This window comes from Anopheles coluzzii, chromosome 2, assembly GCF_943734685.1.
Source record: "Anopheles coluzzii chromosome 2, AcolN3, whole genome shotgun sequence".
Lineage (NCBI taxonomy): Eukaryota > Metazoa > Arthropoda > Insecta > Diptera > Culicidae > Anopheles > Anopheles coluzzii.
Window position 1 is genome coordinate 95425662 of NC_064670.1, and position 25390 is coordinate 95451051.

Here is a 25390-nt window from a genome sequence, read left to right on the forward strand (position 1 = left end):
ACAGCGAGTTATGGACGGCTTTTGTTCGCTTCACTTGATCGGACGAGGAGACGATAGATGGTGACGTCAATCTTACGAATTTTCTGCAAGTTCACACAGCGACGGTAGCATAGCGGTGAAGGTAAAAAGTGGCACAAATATGATAACGGTTCATTAGTTTTCCAACAACTCCCCAAGACGAGCCGAACACTACGTAACCGTGCAGAGCAGAGGGAGTTTGCAAGTTGAGTTTCAACGTTCAAGCGTTCCCGTTTTTTTTATTTCCCAACATCAGAGACGTGCCTTCCAGTTGATTTCTTTCCAACGTAGAATAAGAGGTAAAATTAAGTGCACAAAACCATCTTGTCCGGTATGCTTGCCGGAAATACAAGGAGAACTCGAAGAAACTATGCACCATTTTTCTGCCAAACAATACAAATATCATGCTCCGCCAAATTTGACCTTTTTTGTTGGAACTACAAACTCGGGCTCGGTGTAGAGTAAAAATTGGGTCCGGAAGTTCACGATGTTCTTGTGGCATTGGTTGGGACTTTGGGGTGTAAGGTTCGTAATCAAGCGGCTTGTTTTTCGGAGAAATTCTGAGCGTTCTCTAGAGTTAACAGAAATCACAGTTCGCCGTAAAGCAAATGTCTTCTTGGAAAGTAATCCTTACATAAGAAAGCGAGTAGGTTTTGTATTGGCCGCAACTAACCTCACTTCTCTCTCACTCAGCTTCTGCTACTTCTTTGCGTGTGTGCGTTTATGCCTTGAAGTTTCTTTCCCGTGATATGGTGTGCTGAGAATTTGTCAAACTGGCACGACTATATTTTGGCAGCTTAGATTTCCCGTTGTTCCACTTCCCCATCCAAAGCACACTCTTCCGCATCTGTCGTCCATCATGTGCGAGTGGGTGTGCTGTTGCTACTGTGAAAGAACTTAGTCCACGGAAAGTGTGGACAGCGCGAGGTATAGTAGCGAGTGGCAGGTCCCGCTGGCAGAGATTTATTTAGTTGCAGAAATGATTTATGGTACACGAGCAGCTCACAGCTACAGGGGCGGGCATCTTGGGAGGTTTCAGTTTACTTGTGTCTTAAGACATCTCGCTTGTTAGACGTTGGCTATCGTGTAGTAGCATACGTACCAACACACCTACACCACTAGCTCGATCTTGACGTCCTTGTTCAATCGTGCCATCGAATGTTATTGGAATCTTTGGCATCTAGCTGTCCGAGAGTGTTCGTTACTATGGCTTTCCACCTCCGCAAAAGTCAGATCTACACCCGGCCCAAAAAAAAAATAAGGTTACCGAAACGTCGACACTCTTGCTTGATGGGCAGCCAGCAGTGCAGCAAGACAAATGGTCACCAATTTTATTGGGCCACATTTGGTGTCCTGTGCTGTTGCCTGGACGGCAGCAAGTCCCAGCGGATGTAGGAGAATGTGTTTCTGTTGTTTGGAGGAACTAGTTGAGTAGATTGGTGTACCGTCGTTAAGGCAATTGTTTGGCATCGAACTCCAATCAGCGTTCGGGTTTGGGTCGGGTAATTTAGCAGAAGACCTTCCAGTTGCAATGTTTTGTATCATTGTTCGCTTAACAAGATGATAAACAAGATTGCGCTACGAAAGACCGGTGATTGCATCTCTGCCACAAATTAATGAATTGCCCTACTTATTAAACTTCTGAAATGCATCAATAAAGTCAGGCTGGCCAGGCTAGCAGGCAAACAGCAGTAGGAACGATGTTGCACACCCAACTGAAAGACTTGAAAACGGCGGAATAAATTGAAGATTTAATTTAAATATCTTGCTGGAAGGAAGGATTAATTACAGGCCTTCATTTATCCGTCCCGATCTGCTTATACTACACCGAGATGACATCATCCCGAGAGGGGACAGCCTCATCCTTCCTTCCTCTCAAGCGGCAAACGAGAGTTATTTCTCGGCAATGTTAACTCATGGAAATATGCCACAGAATGCCATTGCAGCTCAATGTACCGTGCAAGAAGGTGAAAGCGTGCGAGAGGGGTCGCTGAATGTGTAATGTCTTTTAAAAGCCATCTCGTCCGTGCAAACCCGTCGAAGAGCAAACGAGCCGGAAACTTTTAATGAGACCCGGGAAGCACGGGGCACAATCTGCATGTCCTTTTTGCCGTGGCGTCGTGGCGTTCCCATTGGGGAGGGATGGAAGTGATCCAGCAGAAAATGGTGACATTTCGTTCGCATATTCATGGCATGCCTTTACACGTTTGTCGGTACGATTGGGAGTGGTTGGGGGTGGTTGGTATTTAATCACTTTGTACGCTTGGTAAGTTGGAGCACTCTTTTTTTTGCCCTCCCCACAGTGCATAACTACGATCGACTCCTTCGGGAGCTAGGCTGCTTTGCTGCTCTGTGCAATGGGGCAAATCCGTAAGCAAATGCAAACATTTCAATTTAACATCGCTTGAGCGATTTTCTCTATTTTCCCGGTCGCTGTATTCATACGCTGCTGGTGCTTGTGTTGTTGATGTGCCACTTACGCCCTCAACTCATCCCGTTTTAGCATTTTCGTAACTCTCGGCACGGCCTTACCCAAGGATGGCTGGGTTTTCTGAAGTAGGCGCAAGGCATCAGAACGACAGCTTTTGGGGCGCGAGCAGTGAAGCAACAAGAAACAAACACAATGTTAACAATATCATCCCCCCCCTTCCTCCTCCCATTCTCCAATGTAATGTGTGGTGTGGCTGTTGATCGGTGCAGCAGGTGCCACCCTGTTTCCCTTTCTGCTATTGTGACTGTTGTGTTGTGTTTTCTGTGGGCAATAGCTGTCAAGGATTTGCTGCAGGGAGGGAGGGGATGGTTTGAGGGCATTGTTTTTCACGGGAAAGATCCTCCAACTCCTACTTCTCCCAACCTTTTTCGCCCTCGAATGTCTTGAGCGCGGTGAAGCATTAAAAACAGGCTTTGGTTCAGTTCAGTTCTCTTTTCTTTCCGAGTCGAACTGCCGACTGGGGGGTTGGGGGTAGGGGAGTGCGTGTGGAGCCGAGAAAAGTTTAACTCCCGCTCCCTGGACTCCTTTGCCAAAAGGTAGGCTTCACCGGAATTTGCCAATCCTTTTGTTTCATCGCCCAACAATTCGACAAACAGCAAACGAAACGTCGCCATCTGCTTTTGGGGAGTTCTCTCTCTCGGGTGTGGGCTTCCTTCCACAGCTTCCTACGCCCGTCTTTCATCGGGCAAAGTTGCAAAAGCTTTCGACCATGGCGGAAATGATGAATGATGTATTGCTGGGTGCTAGAGTTGGGCGTCTTTCTGTGTGTGTGTGTGTGTGTGTGTGTGTGTGTGTTTATGTGCAAGTACGCAGAACAATAAAGAATGGGAGCATTGGGGTGGATGGTTTATATTTTTCTATCTGTCAACTTCCGCCGTTGTTGTTTCATCGCTACTCCGTCGTCGTTGTTGTTGTTGTTATGTTTTCCCAGAAGGAAGTGAAAAGAGTTTTATGCTTTGTTCTCGCACCTCGTTTGCGCCGGCTGCTTGCCCCCTTCCCGGGTAATTCCGGGGTGATGTTGTGCTGTGGCGTAGGAAAATAATAATCCGTCGCAAAAGTGCCGCTTAATAACTCTCGACGCTACTACTCGGTTCGTCTGTCTGCACGGGAAGCAATTCCGGTGCTGTGTGTGTGCATCGAAACAAAGCTCGTAAAAGGTGAGACAATGTCAATTGTCTAGCACGGTGTAGCTCGTCGTTGTGCCTTGTCTCCAGTTGCCTCACCCCACCTGGATTGTGAAGGTGGGGTAAATGCTAAAAATACCTGTCTTTCGGATGGCACAAACATGTTTCTTTTGCCTCATGGGAAGTTGTGCTTTGCAAGGATTAGGCATTGACTTTTTTTATGCTTGGGTTGGGAGATTTTAGAACAAAAAAATACATAAAATACTTTTATTGCTCAATGATGTTTTTCAAACTGCATGAAACAAAATTTAATAAATAAAAAATAGAATAATCCGTTAATAAATTTTTAAAACAAAAATCACAACTTCAAAATTCACTCCAAACTTACAAGCTATAAAACAAGACTTTATAACTTTAATATAGTAAAAAAGATAGAGTATGTCTTTTTGACTTAATAAAAACAACAAACAGGAAATCTAGCTTCAAGTGTGAAACGAAATACTTCTTTGTTTCCTTTGACTCCACATCTTCATAAAATGCAGAATTGATTACTTCATAGCCTACGTCCTTTCTGCTCGATCACTAGCCGAAATTGAACGTCCCATCATCCCCATTCAGAAGATATTTATTGATCTCCCGTTGATTCGCATCTTTTTGTTTCGACCCGCTCACCAGGAACGGAAATGAAACATGTTTTGCCGTATGTACCTGGCAGTTTCTTCCGCCAGAGACTCACAAACTCTCCCACCCACACGCTCGGGCGCTCGCTCTCTCTCTCTCTCTCTCTCTCTCTCTCTCTCTCTCTTTCTTACTAATGGTTTAAAATTCTTTCTAACGGGCTGCTAGATTGACGCGTGCGGATCTCAACCGAAACAGGCAGGCGAAAAGAAAAACGGATGCAAATTGTCACCAGGATAGAAATATTGGCAAACGACCAAACCCCCTTTTTAACGCCACCAAGGGGTCGGGAGGAGAAAGATGTTGCACGTGCCCGAATGAAAGCCCGGGAATGCAGTGGAAATCTGCCTCCATCTCTTCCACCCAATTTTGCTCCCCGGGGAGAGAGAGAGAGAGAGAGACAGGAGACCAACGCTGCCCTTGTGGCTCTCCTCCTGACGGTACGGTTCCATTTTGTGCAGAATTTTAAGACATTCTGTCGACAGCAGATTTACGGTAACTGACGAGGGTTTTATGAGCGACGAATCATGCAAAAAGGGATCAGCGCATAAATCGGCACCCGAAACCTTCATCGTCTTCACACCCCCCGCCACGGGGTTGGAGTTTCACAAATGGAAACGGAACGCGTGACGCTGTCGTCGGCTTGGATGTTTCAAAACCGGCACCACCGATCCATTGTTTCGTTCGCCTGCACTATGAAAGGCGCCAGACAACCGGTGATGGTGTGGCACACGTTCGGGGCTTCTGCAGCCAGCAGCACACAATAGCCGTGGCGGAAGGATTTCCTTTATGATCTCGGTGCTGGGCGCCAACTCGTGGAAGGAAAGGAAGAACAGAACGACACAATTTGCCGATATAATTAACTTCCCAGGACGGGAATCGTTTCGGTGAAAAATTGGAAACTGAAACTACGGGAATCCATCGCACAAAGGATGGTACGAAATGTTGCACAAAGGATGGCACCGTTGTATGGGTGGGTGTAAATTTGGCAAAGTATTTTGCGAGACACGGATTTCAATGGATTCCAGCGGTGTAGAATTCATTGACGAAGAGAAATTCTTCTTCAACTGTCCGGATTCGGGTTCCGTTCCAGCGTGTTCTTCTGTTTTGATGATGATTTTTAACATCCTGATTGGTTTGCTTACATGGAGCTGCTAGAGGAACATAATGTAAAACATTCAGCAAACACTCTAAATCTCAGGCTCAGTCACTCTAAACGAATGATTTTGAGAAAATTACGTTCTCAAAGTTTGTAAAGTAGTTGGGACAATATCGTTATGAGAAACTTTTGAGAATCTTTGAAAAAGTCTTCGATTCAGTGGTGCCTTAATTAATGAACCGAGCAATTCTACAGAAAATTTGTTGATTTCATTACATTAACCACTTAAAAAATCACCAATGTACAGTGAGCGTATTCTTAAGATATACCAATCGCGTATACCAGTCATCTTACCGTCCAAGCAATACATTTTTGTATTAAAAAAGCACACTTTTTGTGAGTTCATTTTGTTCGTCCCTAATAGAGTCTAAATCAAAATAGGACCATCCGTACCACTAGAAACGTTCCGTTTAGCGGCAGCTCCTAAACCCTAAAACGTTCCCAGAACGGACCGCTTCGGGGCACATTCGGGGCGGTATTTGAGAATGGTTATTAATCCGTTACTTAATCAACTGCACACTTGTTGATGTTATCCGTTGTGCGCTTTCCAGCGTGTCACAGTTTAGTGCCGAACGGAATAAATCAACCTGCCTAATTTTTCCCAAGAAAGCAGAACCTTTTCCCCAAATACGTGGAAGAGCAGTCAAATAAAGCGAAATTTATTCAAACCTTCACGCGTGCACAATGCACCCTTCTTTTCTTCGACAGCTCTTCCTTCAACCGGGCGAAAAGGTGAAAAGGATATTTCCTTCTTCATATTTTTGCTGTTGTTATTAAATCATCACCAGCCTCCATTCGGCCTAGGGTTGGCTGATTGTATGCCCGGGGACCACCTGCTGGAAAAGGGTCCGCATCACTGTCGATGGAAATGTCTCCCTTATTGATTGATGCCGATGGAACCCAGCAGCAACAACAACAAAAAAGGAAACCTTTCACAGGACAAAGGTTCCGCTTTTGGGCTACAGAATCGCATTACAGAAACATATATTCACCATTTATTTTTATTGCAAAGCCATCTTCACCGTATAAAAATAGGACCGCCTGTTTGAACGGGCGCAAGAAGGTGCTAGGATTTCGACGTCAGCATCTCACCCGGAGGGCATGGGAGGGCAAAGGTCGACTTTGCCCGATGGATTGATTAGCTATTTATGATGCAAAACACGGGCACGTGCCCGATGCTTTTGAGAGCGCAAAGCCTTAAACTACCGCAGGCTAGGCGTTTTTAAGTTAATTTCTTCGCCATGAAATTCAAATAAACTCGGTGCGCTCTATTTCGAAACCAAACAAAATTCACTGGCGCAAGAGCTGGAGTGCCAATCTCGACGCTCTAGCGTCATCAAACCTGCTGACCCAATTTAGCCTCCAGCAATAGCCCCAAAACCCAGCGTCTCGGGCATTATCGTTCTTCACTTGCGAGATTGAGATAATGAGCCGCTCGAAAAGTAGCGTTCGGCGGCGCGAGCTCGACTAATTTAGGGCTCTATCCCACTTCTCTTTTTTTGTATTGCTGCTCGTTGTTGGTGGCCAAATATTATTCTTTTCCCGCTCCGCCCTCCAACCGTATACGAACTGTGATCGGTTTCAGGGTTTCCTCCTGTCGCGTGAAGGGAAAAAGCGTGCGAGAGTAAATAAACAGGATAAAAAACAACAACAGCAAAGAAGCTGGAAATGGAAGAAAATACGTAGGAAAAATAATACACCACCCATTGCAAAGTTCGGTGCTCTGTGTGTGTGTGTGCGCGCACGTCTTTTGCTACAGCGCACGAGAGCGCTTCGTGCCGAACTGACAGGCTGGTAATTAACTGAATTTTCCCAGATCGTTAAGTTTTCCTCCCAATTTGGGCTATCCGCTCAAACGGTGAAGAGGGGCACGCTATCTCTCCATGGCTGCCGCTGTGCCCTGCTGGATGCCGTGGGCGGAAACCTGGGAATGCGAATGCTTTTTGGCAACACCAAACGGCTCCATCAGGGTGAGTGGATGTTGGGCAGGGTGTTGGAATTTTGCATGTAGGTTGTTGTTGGGCGGTGCGTGCTTATACCGACTGGGAGTTGGCAAGAGGAAAAAAAGAGCTACAGTACAAAATAAAACCACAATATGAGATCTCGTGCAAACGTTGGGTAGCGTTTGCTTTGCTTATCCGAGTATCGTTTTGTATTGAATCCAAGGGAAGCGGCAGCCGCACAGGAGTGGGCAGAAGCAACGCAAGAAAAACACTCTCCGGCTTCGGCAATGTGAGAAGCGAAAGTTTCACGCGAGTGAAAATGATCCGAAAATTACATCATCAGCTACGGCAGATCGGTGCTGCTGCTTCCTTTTTTTGTTTGGTCTTCACTGAGTGGGAGCACCGAGCAGCCGTACATCCGTGGCCTCTGGGGAGTAAGGGCAGCAGAATAAGGCATCCCTAAGCACCCCAAAAAGGGTGTACAATTTGAGTAAAGCGAGAGCAGTTCTCGTATTTCCTCCCGCACGCTTTAGGGAAAGGCAGCGGAACTTGCCGTCGTTCCATCATCATCAACATCCTCGAAATAAAGCGGGAAAAAGTCGAGGCGTAAGGCACCGGCGCAGAAAGAAACATAAAAAAGCCACAAAAAGAAAGCATCAAACACCACAAAACAGTGTGGCCGGCCCCACCCTGTTCCGGTTCCGGAGCGGGGCTTGGAAAAATGGCGATCCGTTACAGCCCAAGGACGCGCCCAAGGAAGGAAAACCCGAACCATAAAGCGGTGCCCCCTTCGTGTGCGTACCGCAACGTTTTGCCTGACGGGTTTAGGCTTCAGCGTGTCGGATGAAGTTGCCTAGGCGTTAGGTTTGCTGGGCGTTTCGTTGTGCCTCCGGCAGTTGGACTGATTTGTCGTATCCGCTTCATATATACATAGATATTTGTTGAGAGCGTTGGGAGCCTTTTCTAGGCTACAATACATTTGACGGCGAGATAATTCGCAGATTGGAGGCGTCACGTATGATGCCCGAGATGCTGCGGGATATATGGGGATGGAAGTCTGCAGTGAAATTGTTTGGGAGAGGAAACGTTCTGTGATTTTAAGTCATAAAGTAGCGCTGCTCGGTTTTATCACCGGTCGTGGCTAGTGGACAAAGTTTGGTCGTTTTGCAAACTCTTAGGCGTTGGAGTTGAAGATCCCATAAAAGTTGGTGTACAGTGTACAGTACAGTGTCTAACACGTTCTGATGTCGTATTATGGCAAAGAGGAGACGTTTTAGATTTATAGACACACATAGTGAAAGTTTTAGACCATTGTAGTGTGCTGTCGATGACGATGGATGAAGTAATGGCAATATCGAAATCCATTTCAAGGCATCATAATAAAGACACGTGTATTGTGAGAAGTATTGAATATTGTTTAAAAAAAATACGATGTATAAAACTTCGTACAAATTCATGGGAGAATAATACTTTCAACATTGCACATTAATGTGCAAAAAATGAAAAAAATTACACCTGAATTCAAAACATACTATCAACAGTTTTTTATGTTTATTACTAAAGGTTGTGTAACATCAAAATGCATGTATAGCAGCATTGTTTTGCTCTGGTTCTTGATAGTACTCGGTCATGCCGGGTGTTTTACAAACTTCATAGAATTATTGTGTATTGTGTGTATATCGAAAAGTCAGTCCTTGTCACGAGAGAACGGTCTGAATAAGAATCTATCCTATCCGAACTTGTAGGAACCGGTGCTTCTGTCGAATGAACCATCGAGCTACCTCTGAGTATTTTGGTCTATATCCAATTAAAATGAAACCAAAGCTGATCTGCTGTAATCAAATATTTGAAAGAATTAATTCAACGATTCATTACACGCAAATGACACACGGTTGGAGTTCTACTTTCATATAATCCGTTTGTAAATGATAGCCCATCGAGAGCGAATTAAAAGTAAATGTCACAAGATAAAGAGAGACGTCAAGTAATGGACTAACGCACACACTAAGCATCAGTTGGTAGGATCCAAACTTTGCTCTTACTGTAGCTACTACTGCTTCTACAGTCTATTACTGGCATGAAAAACGAAAACAGAAAATGGACTCCAAAAGCTCTTAGTTTCCCAAATCAAATTATCCCACGTCTCTCTCTTGCACAACATTACAATGTTTCAGATTATTTTTTTTTTGTTGTTGTGTCTATAAATTTCCCTATTGCTTTTACTGCCGGTTGTTCTCCGGTGTCTATGCCCCGAACACACCGCTCACAATGCCGCCCCGAATCGCGTGTATCCGTTGCTAATTGCTGGCTCGGCAAACTTGTCCTTCCCGGAAAGAGTGCCAGCTCCCACGGGACTACTTCATTCGAAATTGACTTTTCATTTCATTTCTCTCCACCATTTTTTCCAATGTCCCATACCCCAAAACACACACACACACACAACAGCATCTGGGAGGAGGATGGTGGAGGTTTTTCAATTCCCTTATGTGCCGGTACACGTGCGAGCACTTTTTTTTGTCTTGCTTTCCTGTAACGTCGTTTTTTATCGATCGAAAAGCGGAAGACAAATCAAAACTTTTCAAAACAGCAGCGCGCTGCATCACTCTCTCTGACAGGTTGAAAATCATTTCGATTCAATAATATTACCTTGTTTGCTTTTCTTTTTACGGCCACGTACTGGGTGGAAACCACCGAGGAGCAGGAGGATAAGTGTCGCAAGAAGCGGATGATGATAGAGACACTCCATTTTCCGACTGTCATCCGATCTGTCAGCGTAATGGCGTTTGACACGATGCCACGGTGCTGGCAGCCGCTAGCAGGAGTTGAACCGGGACAAATTTACAGATATATTTGCGCCTTTCAAGTCATCATCTCGTCCCCGACGAGCAGACAGGTTGGGCATTGGACGTAGAATGATCTTGTGATGCATTGCTCGTAGTTTAGCGCAAACGAATTATAAGTAATCCGAAGATAATTTGCTTTCCATTAAAGTATGGAGAGCTATTATAGGAAAAAAATGGCTGAAAATGTTGACGAAATACTAAGCCTGGCTTCACATTTTGAAGGAAGATTCCCATTTTTGTAACGGAATGGATTGTGTAAAAGAATTCCTGAAGCAAATCTCTAAATTATGTACTTGTTTCAAATTCGCATCGAATGTCCGACAAAAAAAAAACATTTGATACCATGTTTATTTGCAACTTCGATGACATCATGCTGTCATAAAAAAGAAAAAAAAACAGCATCGATCGTACCCTACCGCAAGTAAACGAAAAATTGCATTCTTCTTACGTCGGTGCTAAATCGAATCACAGAGTCGCCCCACGTCTAAGCTCCCCTGTAACTGTAACCGGAGCTCTTTGCGCCGACCGGCCACTTGGGATGCGCGTGCAATTTATTTATTTTAATATTGGTATCACTTTTCCGTGCCAGCAATTTTCCCCAATCTCCCACCAGTACTCTCTCTCTCTCTCTCTCGCTCTTCCTCGACGCTGCATCTCACTCACCGGGAGTGAGAGATGCGTTCGAACCATTTTCCCAATTGGCAGCCGCGGTATCAAACAGTACGGAAAATAGTTTCGCGCTTCATCGCCGCCCCAGAAGATCCCAGCTGTTGCGGTAGTTTCGCCAAACAAGGGTGCAAGTTAGGCCACCGGCCAGAATGACACGAGCGCCAAACCCCCAATGTTTTACTTGCCAAACCCCCGCTTGGTTGGATGTGTAATGGATACGTTTTCTCGCCCGCAGACTGACAGATTTGTGGGGGAAAAATAATTTCGATTTTTCGGTTCAATTTTTTTACAACCACTTTGGAGCACAAACTTCTCTTTGTGTTTGACGTCCAGGACATAGACAATAAGAAAGGAATAAAAAAAAAACGAGAACCATACAGGACGTTGATGATTCATCCACAAAGAAAGCCCATCCCCTGTACTTCTTTAACACACACGTCAGGTTGGCTGCCACGAGTCAGCAGACTTGCCTTCGCCTCGCCCACCCGACTGATCGGAAAATTGAATTCCTGGGCCCGGGTCTGTGCCGGACGGCGTAATCGGTGCACGATTCTATTGGACAGCAGGATGGTAGGAGCTGGGTTGGAAAAACACGACAATGAGCCGCGTTTTTCAATTTGGCAACGTGCCTGCATCGGTTGTCACGTAATGCGATACCCTTTGTGTGTGCGCGCCACCCGTTTTTTTTTTTTGGCGCAGAGAGATTGCACTGGCCGCACCAAGAATCCCTCTTTGGTATGGTTGCCCAGGAGAGGGGTGGCGATTTTAATTTTTGAATAATTATTAGATTTTTATTATTTATTCCACGACACCACCACGACCACGGGAAGCATACCAATCCGCTCATCCGGGGGAGCCCCCGGATCAGCTTTCCGCTCAATGTGAACGGGATTTTGACGGCTCGTTGCCGTCACTCCCGGTGACACCGCTGGTCCCCGTGCCCGTGCCACAATTTATATCAAAAATCGATCACCCTTTCGATGCGGTTGAGTGAAATTTATACACAGCGTATCCGTTTTTTTATTACTATTATTTGCTCAGTGCTGCAACAAATTATGCCCTTTCCGACGGACCAGCGGGAATGGAATGCTTCGACTCCCTGCCACTGGGCTGACGTCAATCGAATTATCCCACTACGCCCATCATGGGTTTTTGGGGGGGGGGGGGGGGGGGAGCTGGATTATTGCTGAGAAACGTAGAAAACCTATACCGTTGCGCGCCACGCTTTTGCCACGGCTCGTTGGGTCCTTATCTCTTTGACAACGGTCCGGTTGCAGGATCGAACCATCATCAGCGCGTTACCGTCATGTTCGATTTTTGATCCATTTCGCGTATTTTCCATTCGTTTTGCTCCATTTTTTTTGTTGTTGCTCCCGCTGTTGTACATATGACCCTGGGTGTGTATGTGTGTGTGTGAGTGTTTCTATTTAGTTAGTGATCAATTTATCACGATCGAAATACCATTCCACACCCGTTCGCCGAATAGCAGTTGGAACTGTGCCCGCCGGCCAAGCGGCGGGGCCGTCGTAAATATAGGGCGCAATCATGTTTTAATGCTTTAATTTATGAGGATGCGCTGCGGAAAGCAATTTAATTTATGATCATGCGTGGAGGAGTCAACAAAGTTATCCGGGACCAAAACACCCCGGGCTGGGTGAGGTGTGTGCCACCGAGGGTTGGCGAAACGAAACCGATCTGCGGGCTCTGTTTGCTAATTTTCTTAAGTGCAGCTGGTTTAAAGCGAATGATCGAATGTAAGCGAGAATTTAAGATTTTCGATAGCCAGTAAAGCTTCTTTGCTGAGTATATCGTTTAGTGTACGGGTTTGTGATAGCAATTTGTATGAGAAAAAGGGATGAAAAGCGATTTAAAACATACCACTTTGTGACGCATGACTCGTGTCGTTCAAACTCCACAACTCCACAAACTCCACTCTTGCCCAGAAAATTCGGGCTGCTTAAAGATGTTTCTCGATTTCTAGGGAACACGTACACACATACATACCAGAGCACTCTATGAGCATCAAAAACCCGACAGTCCCACCACTCATTGGCAACCGGCTCCGAACCGGGCATAAATTACGTCCCAGTGGAAAATTAGATAATTTATCATCATTAATAACGTAATCGTTATTATACTAATATGTGTATGTGTTCTAGGTGGCATCGGACCTTCACCCACGTTCACAGTTTTGCACATCACTTAGCTGTATACACTCACACACACACACACACACACACACACAGCATTTAAGTTCGGCAAGGGCTTATCGTTCTTGTCACCGACACACGGCACCAACTGCCATCGTTTCAACAAAAGCAACCGCAAACTTGGGCTTCGAGCTTTTGGGCACCAGCCAGCCAAAAACGAAAAGCCCCATCAACGCATGAAAGGATTGGTACGTCCTTTTTTTTCTTTTGCCTTTTTTTTGGGGGGGGGGGGGGGGGTACTTTCAAAGCAAAAACTGGGACACAAAAAATCAATTTCCTCCTGCATGTGCACGTGCAGCTTTGTGCCGGGATATGGAGCACAGCAAAAATGGTCGAAGATTTTTGCGACCAGAAGGAGCATCGTAAGGGTAAGAAAAAAAGGGCTAGCCTCTTCCTGCTTGGTCGTACGACAAAAGGCCTGATTGCCAGGCCACCAGGGGATGTTGCCACGGAAAATGACCACGCGATGAAATGGATTGAAAAGCGTAGCAGCCGGAGCCACAGCAAAAAAGCGCACAACCGGGGCGAAAGAAATGAAATGGAAGCTCAGTGTGTTTTTGCTTCATCGTCCCGGTGTCCCAGAGTGCCCCGTTGTGTGCAAGCAAGAAAAACGGTCTTTTCGTGCGTATCGAACCGGTCCCGATCGTTGGAGCCGAAATGAAGGAGCCCATGTAGCAGTGGCCCCAAAACGTTCCAGGACGGCGTGCAAGCGAGGTCCCTTATAATCGAGAAAGGTAACACCAACTTGTGTGTCTGTGTGTTACCGGATGCTTGCAGATGAGTTCACTTCTTTCTAGTAGTTCGCTGGAGAACATACAGACACACACACATTCGTCCTTGTTTAGCTGCTATCTTGCCCTATTCTTCGGTAGTAGTGTGCCGAGTGCTTGTTATTTTTTGCAAACTTCCAGTGTGTGCGATGGCATTTGTGATCGTTTCCAAAAATACCTATCCAACCCCGTGCAAAGAACAACTTCTTCGGTGACATCGAGAATGGTTGCTTGTTAGTGGGGGAAGAAAAAGGGGGAGAACAACAAAGAAAGAATAACACGCTTCAAGCGCTTCAACATTCCCGAAACGATGCCGAAACCCCTCGAATGTCGAGCCAGAGATACCATTTCGTTAGCATCAGGTTCCGTGCACAAAAATGTGTCGGTGTGTGTGTGCATGCTCCATTGAAGCTTTTAAGGTAGCTTTGTCCTTCAGTGTTGGGCTCCCCGGGCTTCCGGGCTGCATTTCCTACCGAAACACGCTAATGTAAAGCACACACACCCTCACACATGGAGAGAGCCATCTCATCCATTGACCATTATCCGCCCTCGAACACTCCCATCGCCGTACAGCAAACCCCATCTCAGCCGGCTAACAAGAGCACGGAGCGTTACGTTAAGAAGTGTCAGTTAGCATCCTTGACGGTTCCGCCGTGCCGAAACCGTGACTGTGCATCTTGAACGATGCACAATCATGGTCACGTACGGTGAACCATGGCAGGGTCGGGTTCGATGGTGAAGATTGTGCCGAGATAAAGACACACACAAAGAGGGGCCGAAAGCGGTCGCACCAAGTCGGTTAAAGTGATTTAGAGCGTAACCCATTTGCAAGTACCATCGTGTTTCCGGTTGGGTATTTGACCGGCACTCGCACATGAAAGTCACATGCCGGGGAGGGATGCAACTATTTTTGGGGAGAATGAATGTGAAACTATCCCTCGTAAACGATGTGTGCGGTGCTCCGTAAAAGTGTACCCTATTGACCCGTTTAATGGTGCGGAGACTTTCCCGGAGTGTTGTAGCAACTTATATACTCAAACGAAAAGGATGTTACGCAAGCAATGAGCTCCACACATCCTACTCGATGCGTTGATAGTGTGCTTTTAATGAGACTAAATAAACCACGGAACCATTTTCATTATCATCGCTCGTTTGCTTAGGACCTTTCGAGGGGTATCTTCAAATCGATCGAGCGTCTCTACAAAAAAAAACCCTTTAAACCATCTCCCAAACGATTGCTATCGTACCTCACCAGCGTGACACAAAAGTTCACCTCGTTCGAATCGGTGATTAATTGAAGAGGTGAATAAATTTATAGTTCACTTCAAAGATGTCTTTCCCTGTGCTCCAAAATGCCAGCGGCACTACGGGGCAGGTGAAAAAGGGATGATGCGACGATGATGATGAGTTTCTTATCTGCTGCGTAGTACGTGGAAAGAACACGACTCCTTGGCGCTCTCCACCATCGATAATGTAAATGGAAACCAGCGAGGGGAACAGAAACGGTGGAGGTCTAGAGAAGTCTCTTACCTTGGGAGAGAAATTAATGGTAGAATTTTAATAAATGATCTGTCACTTCCATTTCCAAGCGTAGTGATGGTAGCTGCAAAGAATGAGGGGTTGGAGAAACTCCGCTGGAAGGTAAACTTCAAGACAACTTTACCGCTTGACGAGCGCCGTGTTGGACAAAGATGGTGGGGTTCATTTTTCTTTGATGAAGTACATACTTCAGCAGCTCATTTAGTATTCACCCTCTTTATAATTCTCTCTCTCTCACACACACAATCTAATGCTTTGCTGTCCGTGGACAGGATATTGTAGACACTCGATACACCCACGGCCTAGCGACTGCCACTGTTTGCGGGGACGGTGTAAACAATGGGCAACGGGCAACAGTTATCACAATATTTATGTCTGATGGAAACCCGGCCCGTGCAGCATGATTGAAAATGGTATAGCGCGATAGCGCTGGGGCCCTTACCGGCCGTCGATTCTGCCGAGCTGTGGGAGTTAAATGAGCACAATTTCATACGCCCTACGGTGTGCAATTACTTACACATCTTGCTTGCTTTAGCCTGCTCTCTGCTGGGGAGGATACAGGTGGATATTGAAGCGTGCTCTTTGTGGATGTTTTTGGGTGGCTCTTTTTTGCTACTTTTGTACGAACAACTTTAGTCAACGCGGTATGGTTTCTGTTGAAGCCGACGGTTAACTTGAAGCTTAACGTATGAAACAGAAATTTAAACCACACTCAAAGAGCTCCCACTTGCCGGGGCTGAGCGACTTGTTGGGATAAGAAAATGAAGCCTAGAAAACCACAAAAGTGCTCAAGTATCTTCTGGTATAAAAACTCGGTCCATTTTTGTAACCAGCGTAACGGCTTTAGTTGTGAAAATTTTTGATGGACTTTAGGCGGGTAGAGAAAAATACGTGCAAGAAACATTGAGCCAAAGCATGTTTCATACCTTCTGCACTGTGTACTGTAAGCTCTGTTGAACTGAAAGCTGTTAGTATGTGTGTGTGTTTGAGTGCCACAGCCTAAGGGACGTGGAAAGAGCAGAAGATTAAGGACGGTCAGATCAAAGTAATCGCAGCATCACAAGGACTCCTACGGCGGGCACTAAAGCTTCAGCCTCAGCTGCTTGGAGAGCGCGAACGAGACGGTAACGAATTAAAAACGACGAAAGGTATCTTTCAAGCGCCACGCGTAAGAGCGAACAAGAATGTTTCCTTCCTTCGGAGCTCAGAGGAAAAAGGTGGAAGAGGTGTAGAAATAAATGAAATTGGCAGAGAGTCAGGACAAAGTTTGCCGCGGGCAGCGCGCGGAACTCGCAAAAACTCTCTCTCTTACTCTATGTTGCCACGGTGCTGCAGGGCCGACCGGGCCTTACGACCACACGGAAAAACGTCCAGAAGACTGGCTGGCTGGCTGGCTGGAAGGGCGTTAAAAAGATTCGTCAGATCCTACAGTACCTTGGTTTTTGGATAACTTTCTACAAAGCCACTCACACAAAGAAGTAAACAACCAAAAGAAAATCGCCAAGTCAACGCGGAGCCGATGTTTTAATGCGTCAATATGAGGACGACGGATGAGTTCAGGGGATGAAAAATGCGTCAAAAATCTTGCCACTCTCGGCGTGCGCAAAAATAAAAAAAACGCACAGTAAAGGATGACTTATTGTGCTTCATTGAGGCGAAGAACATATGCTAATGTGAAGCGAAAGAAAAGCGTACTGCGAGGCGACATGATAAGCTGTGGTGTGGTTTCTTCTTTTTGGGGGGGGGGGGGGGGGGGGGGAGGTCGGTCGGTGGCGGCATCTTGCCACACGCATTAATATCATGGTAATTTCTGCCCTGCTGTGGACGGCAGGACGGCTGGATGGTGGCATAATTTCGGAAGTCAGCGAGAGGAGGACAGTTTTAAAGGAGGTTCCTACCTAATCCTACCGCTCAAGGAGCGGAAGGATCTTTTATCGACCACCGCAGCGTGGGATATGCAAAAGCTTAAGCGCTGCCGGGCACACAGACCGACCCGGGGATCAATGGCTGTGTGCCTCAACTTTGTTGAGTAATCTTTGAAATGGGTTTTAAATTATGTTTTATAAAGAAAAAAAAACTCTCCATTTTACGTCGCTTTTAGATTGACCAAGCGAACGAGAAAGAAGCGAGAAATTGAGCATGTTTAAAGTGTTTTGTCATGACAGCTACTGTGGCACAGTGTTTTACTTTTTAAAGCCACATTATGCAACCATGAAGTTTTGTCCGCCGTATGCAATAATAATAAAGATAGCACAACATGCTAGATTTTTTGTCGTTTGTACTTTGGCCACCAACAAACAGAAGGACACACATCGACGATATCAATCGCAAATTCAGCAGCAAAGAATCTGCAAAGTCGTTGTTGTGTGTGCGTTTTTTTAAGCATAAAGTTTTGGCTTAAGAATTTAAACGGAGCAAAACAAACCGCCCAAACCTCGCTCCAGCTTTTAATGGGGAAGCATGGAAGCAAAGAAGAAAGTTTATATAAAATATTGAACATTTTGCCAAGAGGAGATTTTGCGTCCTCCTTTTGCTGTTGCGCCATGGAGCAGCACAGGGCTATCGGTACGAGCAGTGAAACAGTGCCTGCAGGCTGAACACAGGCGCTAGCGAATGTCATAGACGACGGTCACAGGAGAGTACAGAAACAGCTCAGGCCATCTTGAAACAGTATTGAACGCTAGTTGAAGGTTTTTCTTGGTGATTTGAGCATTGGATAGGAGCTTGGGGAGGAAAACATAGCTATCGAAGTTTCGCTTCACGTGGTTTGTTCGGTTTTTATGCTTGGCCGTGTTCAGCGTTTTCTTGGATGCACGAAATCTGTCAGTCATATCCTCACGTCTTGTGGCAGGGTGGGAGACTCCAATGAAGCCGAGGTACGTTGATTCTTGGTACAGATTCATTTTGCTCGGCCATTGCCTATAGAAACATTTCCACAACAACGTCTCCAAAGGTAAGGGTCACATTGGTGTTTGGTTCAATATCTGGAAGTTCTGAGGCTGGTAGGCTCTTTCTATCTGTCAATCTGCCGAGTAAATATGCATTGGAGTAAGGCAGTAAGGCAGAATCTCAATGAACAATCCATTGACAGACAGTGTTCGTGTTCTGGAATATGTATTCGATGTCCGATCAGATTTCTCACCACCACGCTTATCCCGATGCTTAGCTCATAGATGGCAGAAACGTGTCCACACATCTCAAAAGGATTCGTAAGTGCAGTTTGGTGTGAGTGTGTGGGCTGTGATAAACTACACTTATTGCCTTCACGCCCTCTACCGTATCTAATCTCCGACCGGAAAGCGCTTTCGCGCGCCGTACAGTTTGCCTCGAAACAGTCCCCTGGATAGTTTTGCTCACGTTTGCCTCTGCGACAGGACTTCTCAAACACACACACAGCATCGAATCGATTTTATGGACAATGGCTACCATGAGAGTATAGGGCACGGTACGTCGAACAACTTCCATCCACAGCACATCCGTGCACCTTATCACAAGTGTACAATCTCGAGAAACAGTCCGTCCCTTCGGGCTCTCTCCGTGTCCTTTTCTTTTGCGTTCTGTGAAGGCACTGTGTCGTTGGCATTGCGCACTTCCCCTGTGCGTCTCTGCCTCGTTTCAATCGTACGCTCATAAGCGCCATCACGCCGGAAAAAGGAGGGTTTTAGTTGAAGCAAACCCTTTCCCTGCCACAGTGCTGCCGGTGGGACGCAGACTAGCCACGGGAGAGTAGTTTTTTGAAGTGGCTCGATTCCGAAAGCTAATCAGATTTATTGCTTCCTTTTTTGCCTGTTCTCCCCGAGGCGCGCTCGAGGGACAATCTTCATGTCAGTGCTCGAGGGCTAAAGCACACACACACCGGCACGGAAACACAAAACACACATAAACGCTGTTCAAACAAGATGCCTGGCCAAGAGTGAGTGCTTGGGTTTCCAGCAGGCGAGTGGAAATTGAAAACGAAATATTGATCCCACTTCGGTACGGAATCGATGCACCACTTTTCGCAGAAAGCGCTTCCGACCTAGCTTCTGCAGAGAGTCGGCAAAAAGATTCTAATCTCGGCCACTTTGCATCACCCAGGATCGCCCCCGGGGAGGGGTTAAACTGGCACCGTAAACAGAGCTGTGTAACCTTCTTGAGACGAAAAGTCTTTTCAATGACGGTGGCTACGCTACGGTCCTGCGGTCCACCCGGAGTCCGGAAACGACTTTTTGATTAAAGATTCTGCATCCGATTAGCTATTCATCAAGTTTACGATAGCTCAAATATTGACTGTTAACTAGGTGAATACATCAAACTGCTGGAGTGGTGGTGGTTCGAACTGCTCGCATCCGTTCTGATCGGGTTGTCTGAGCAGCCAGCCCACTGGGGAGGGTGGCGAATTCCAAATAAGGAGCCAGGGCACGGATAACTGGTTTTACATCTGCACGCCCCAGTTTATCGATACATCGGGCAGAACACACTCCAAACTGGAGAACTTCCAACCCTTGGGACACAGGCGCTGCAACCCTGACATTTAGTGCCGAGTCGAAGTTGAAGTGTTGATTCTGGGAATTTAATCTTTCTCTCTCTCCCTCGCAAGCTGCAACCAACTCATTCAATCCAATATGGCGCCTCGCAAAATCCAATGCAAAATGATAAAGTTTTCCTGCATAATCCAGTTTATAATCCTCGCCTCCTCGAATATGGTGTGACCGGCAGGGGAGGCCTCGGAAATTTATCGACACCACATGTCGATCGTAAAATTAGCCACCGATTAATGCGACTTTTCACCGGCCAGAGTGCCAAGGTCTCGGTGCCAAGTCAAGTAGGTGTCAAGATATAAACAGGTCTTTGCCATTCCCCGGAGCCTGCAAGCAACGGGTCTTAACGTGCAGGGAGGGATTGGGTATTGGGAACGTAAACCCATTTTACGGCCTGTTTTATATTTATTAACAACCCAACGGTACCCGGACTTTAAATCTGGGCACTGTGTGGTTAAGGGGCATAAGAAAATCCTGCGGCGGCTCAAAATCTCAACGCACTGGAACACTGTTGGTGCGGCTCGAGCAAGCGACAATCTTGCCCAAATCAGAGATATTCCAGAAGTGTTAACAGAGAAAGAGACTGGTTGGGTAAAGCAGCAGTACGTTCAGTCTTCACGCTTATCCTTTCCACTCACCTTCGCACGATGAGGTTCGCTGTTGGGTTGATTCTTGCTGCTCCGGCTCAAAGATGCCACCGATAAGGAGTTTCGGACTTTCTGGAAAGTCAAAGTTCACTGTTCAAGCGCTTCGCAACACTGTTTTCACCTTTTTTTCTGTTCACCAATAATTTATCCTGTTGGATAATAAACACACACACACTGGAACGGCTGAAAAATTTACTGTAAAGAAAGTAACGAAAAAAACGTATTGGGATAACTTGCGTGTTTGTGTTTTGCCCAGTACAGTCCTTCTTAGAATATACAGAAAACCCGTTCGAGGAGCAAAACCGTTCCAAACTTTCATAACGCAATAAAAACCCGCTTTCCTATACGGGTTTTGTAATGCGCGTTAGATTTTGTATTTGCTGTCGATTGGTTCTTTCTTTCGTTCTTCTTGTACGACTCTGGCAAGAACTGCATCTCACTTGCCCCGTACGTAGCAGAGTTATCGCTTGTGCGCCTGTCTGGCTGTGCTGGGTTGCTTGCGCTGCGTCACAGGCGTAGGGCGAACACTGATTAAGCAGGCTTTCTCTCTAATCGTTGCGGCACCCGTCTTCGCACCAGCGTCGTACCCGGTTCCTGGTGCACAGTTATGTCCCCTAGTTTGCTAGCGTCCCGGTTTTGTTTTTTTGTTTGTTTGCGGTCGGTTGTGCAGAAATGACAGAACCAGTTCACGGCGTATCACACGCCGCTTGTAGCTCGGGAGGAGCTCTTATCGGATTGGGGCGCATCGGACGCAGGGCAAATCGTTGCAAGAAACCGTTATTCCCAAGCCTGAATGAGACACACAAACGTACACATACACCAACACACAGTCATCCCATGGTATGGCTAGATCCGCAATCTACTCAATGTTTCTCTATTGACATTAATACATCCAATTAATGAAAGTCACAGCCCGGGTACGGACACGAACGCCGGCCACACGGCCACTTGGAGGAGCGAGTAGAGTTTTCCATTTTCTTTCTCTCCCCCACATGACACGGCGTGGAGAAAGAGTCGGGCAACCGCTGGTGGGGATTGGAGTTGGAGAAGATAGAACCCTCTCCTTGCCTTCCCCTATTGGAGGTCCCTGGTTAGGCCTTTGCAACCGTCGCTCAATTGAGTTTATTTACCCCTCGACGCGACACAGGGCAAACCCGCCCCGGGAAGCACTGGTTTCATCGGTCAATGGCACTGGGAACGGCGTATTGCATACACGCTGCTGGAAATTATCCAACCATCTTCTGCGGGAACTCGTTTTGGAACTCGCTAGGCGGAATCGCGTCTGGGCTAAGCAGAGTGGAAGAAAATTTGCCAGCCAATACTACGGTGGCATGGGGTAAAGAAGTTATCAAAAAGTGTTTTAACGACAATGCTTGGCTCTCCAGCATCTCGCTGTCCGAATCTCGATCTATCAGCATCTTATATTATATCACTTTTTGTGTGCTTGTTTTTTTTGCTTCGCCTCCCACCGTGTCTGTTTCTGTATCTGTGGTGTTATGCTATTTCTTATGCTTCTTTTTTTTGTGTCCAATTTTCGTCGTCGTTGTGCTTTGTGGCATGTTTCGTTTACTTCCACACACATTCACACACATAAATGCGACACATACAAACACACACACATACATTGGCACTTGAGAACGTAAATACACACATAATCGATTACACACAGTGTCACACATACAGCATCTTCGCACAAAACGCCACACCATTATAATGTTGGCAACATGGCACGGCAAGACAATTCCCCTGTGCTGTCCATACACCCTCCTGCTATCGAGCCCGTTTCATTTACACGCCATTTAAATGGTCCCTTTCCCTCCCGCCCGCGTCTTTTGCCGTTGCGTTCTGGTCTCTGCTTTTCCCGCACCCCTTTGCGTATTGCTGTATTGCCCATGGTTTTATGAAGTTTTATGCGTCTTTAAGCGAAAGGTGAAACATAAGGAACGCTGCTGTCCCGTACACAGTGTCGTTGCCTTCTTTTGTCGTTTCACCCACTCACAAACACACACACGAGTGCACACACACACACACACACACTGGAAGAAGATGCTGGAGATCTAGCACTGTTTGTTCAGGTTTAAAGTACCATACACAAAAACGCACTACACGATGCGGAATAGTTCGAAACAAATCGCTCTTTTGTGAACGAACGCGGCAGAAAAGGGTGTATCCTACACAACCACTCTCAGGGGGGGTGGCGGTTGGTTGGGTTTTGTACGATGAAAGGGTGGAACACTTCTTACAGCAGCCAGAAGACAAATCCTCCAACGCAGCGGTAGCGCAGATCGAACCAACGAACAGGACGAAAACTCACTCACTGAGACAGGCCGCAACAACTCACGGATGTCGCTTGCTGGCGTTGATTTTTCTATCCACTCTTGCCAGCCGTCTCTCGCGGGCTCGTTCTCTCACTCTCTTGGGTGGGTTGCTGCCGTGGGAGAGATTTCGGCTCTCTTGCTCACCAATTTGACTATGCAGAAATATAGAATTAAGTGAAGAAACTGTATTTTTCATGAAATATTAGTTTAGAACGACAACGTAAAAAGAAAACTAAAATAAAAACGCAAAAGAAACATAATAAAACAAATTGAAAGCTTAAGAGAAATAAGTTTGTAGAAAAGTAAAAAACATTAAATACATTAAAAAATGTGAAAAATGTGAAAGCTTAAGAGAAATAGGTTTGACGAAACGTAAAAACATTAAATACATTAAAAAAATGTAAAAGAAGCAGAACAAAAAGCTATGAAAAAATTAGAAACGAACATACTTTATATTATTTAATTAAATATAAATGTCGTCAACTAAGATATACAACACAGTCATAAATTAGTAACGAAGAAGGGAAGTACAAAACAGCATATAAACTAAACGCTTAAATAAGCTCATCTAATTTTGAAGTTCGTGAAATGAAAGTGATAATTTTATAGAACATTGGTAATTAAACAAAATGCAAACGCTAAAATACGGCTGTAATATCACCAACCTCTGATTATGGTAAATTGGCAAACAATACACCTATACATAATTACAGATCAGTAAACAAAATTAAACAATATCCTTGTTTACAGCTGAAAATAGACACTTAATGATGAGAAATAAAGAATAGAAAATATAAATGTGCTTTGAGCTACTCTACTTGATAATCTTCATGTCATTATGAATAATATACAAATAGGCAATGAACATTTTTACTTCAGTTATAGAGGTAAGGTGTGTGGCTATCTTCAAGATGATTTTTGTAGATGACCATTTGGAGAGCACTGTCATATTCTATACATTTTTTGTTTTGTCAAGTTAAATGCCTCCCTAATTTATATAAGTTACTTTTGCAAATCAGTTTACAAAAAAATAGTTCACTAAGTGGTCAAAGGATAGCATATTTAAATACTTGATATCTTTGATGACAAGATAATAAGGATCACATTGATTTAGTTTTCCTATCATAACTATCTCTCTAAGTTATGCGTCCCTCAAAGATTCACCTCAGACGGACTTCACTGTTTATGAATACAGCCCATAGTGAGATAGCAAAGTAGCATTACGAGAGCCAAACGACGGAGCTAAGAGAGCGAGAGACAAGAGAAAGCAAATCAAAACAGGGCACTGAGCATAAGAGAACGGGGGATGATTATCTCTCGACAGCATCCCACCAAACCACCCGGAGATTGGAAGCCACCGACTGCTCAGCAGAAGCGCACACCGAAGAAGAAATGGCTCTCCGATGTTGCGTGCCCCCGGACCAACGCTGCCGGAAAGGTGTACCATCGAAAGCACAATTGACACCCGCGAACCGCTTACATGGTCGCCCTCACGCCGCCATCCCACCTGGTGGTTGCTATAACCTCCCGTACATGTTCTTCCCCAGCGTACTAGGGTATCTCCAAACTCGCCTCCAAAAGTGGCGTGTGTGCGCGTGGGCGGTATGGCGTAGGTTGCGTTGTATCGTACCACCTCCCCCCTCCCCCACCACCCTCTTTAGGACAAAATTCGCTCGCCCTCAAGTGTGTCTGCAGCGCCCGAGGCGCCCTTGCACGGAGAGAGTGTGTACACGCTTGCTGCCGTTTGGCTGGCAGCATTAAATATTTAGCGATTTCGGTCGCTTCGGAAACCTGCATCTGATGACGCATGGGAGAGGGGGGGGGGGGGGGGGCGGAACGCGATGTCTGCCGTTTTCGTCAGCAGCGTTGGCGAAGGTTACGGATGCGTGTTTGTTCTCCTGCCTGACATTCCGCGGACAAAAACGGAAGAAACTGCATGCTGCGACATCGCTGGAGGAGGCGCTCCTTGTTTGACTGATTTTTTTTTTTGGAGGTCGGTTGTTTGTTACCTCTTAGCCTCTTTTTAGCTTGTCTTTTTGACACATTTGTTTAACACATGTTTCTGAGAATGGGGTGAAAATTATGTCACGTTTTTATTGCAACTGGAAATGATTTTATTTTGAATAATACTAGCTAACTAATGAAGAATATGATACATAATTAAATACTCAAAGTACTCGACGTAAATTAAATGCTACTTTTAGTTTGACGAAAAATATTCCAATCTCTCCAGCTCGGACAGCTCTCAGACATGCGAGAAATACTGGCCAAGCAAAATTAATCGTTACCTCCGCACATAGCCCAAACAACGCCCGGCGGAGTTTGGCCGTAAAATAGAGCAGCAAAAACAAAACAAACAGACTACGAAGCGTCCCGCATCCAACAGCAATGGTACCGGGGCCATGTGGAACCGTCGATCTTGCTACGAGTGGCTTTCGTGTAGGAAGCGATCAGTCCCAAA

General features: G+C 45.8%; 1 protein-coding gene across 2 annotated transcripts in view; it reads right to left on the bottom strand.

The window, feature by feature from the left end:
* LOC120948184 (uncharacterized) overlaps positions 1 to 22972 on the bottom strand; it is a 63797-nt gene extending 40825 nt beyond the window's left edge. For both annotated transcript variants that reach the window (XM_040364256.2, XM_040364255.2), the window contains exons 1-2: positions 22855 to 22972; positions 20603 to 20806 (exon numbers count right to left, since the gene is read on the bottom strand). The gene's annotated coding sequence lies outside the window, so the exon portion shown is untranslated. The remainder of the gene's footprint in view (positions 1 to 20602; positions 20807 to 22854) is intronic.
* Positions 22973 to 25390: the final 2418 nt, after the last annotated feature.